We start from the raw sequence: 256 nt of genomic DNA on the forward strand, positions 1-256 counted from the left end.
CACAAGATGGACAATAAAAGCCGACACATGTTTGAGCATTTTGTTAAACTATGAAATTCTAAGCAATGTTTGGGATGAAAGCCTCCAATACGTGCGTGAGGTAGAAATGAGAAACAGAATTAGGGGAGTGGCTGTTTATATGTGCAGGTTTGATTTCTTCTTTGGGTGTTTACTGAGTGAAAAACTTTTACGTTATAGTGATAATTTGGCAAGGGCTCTGCAAGCTCCAAATATCTCGGCGAGTGATGGTCAAAAA

The sequence above is a fragment of the Ostrea edulis genome, chromosome 6 (genome assembly GCF_947568905.1).
Source record: "Ostrea edulis chromosome 6, xbOstEdul1.1, whole genome shotgun sequence".
NCBI lineage: Eukaryota > Metazoa > Mollusca > Bivalvia > Ostreida > Ostreidae > Ostrea > Ostrea edulis.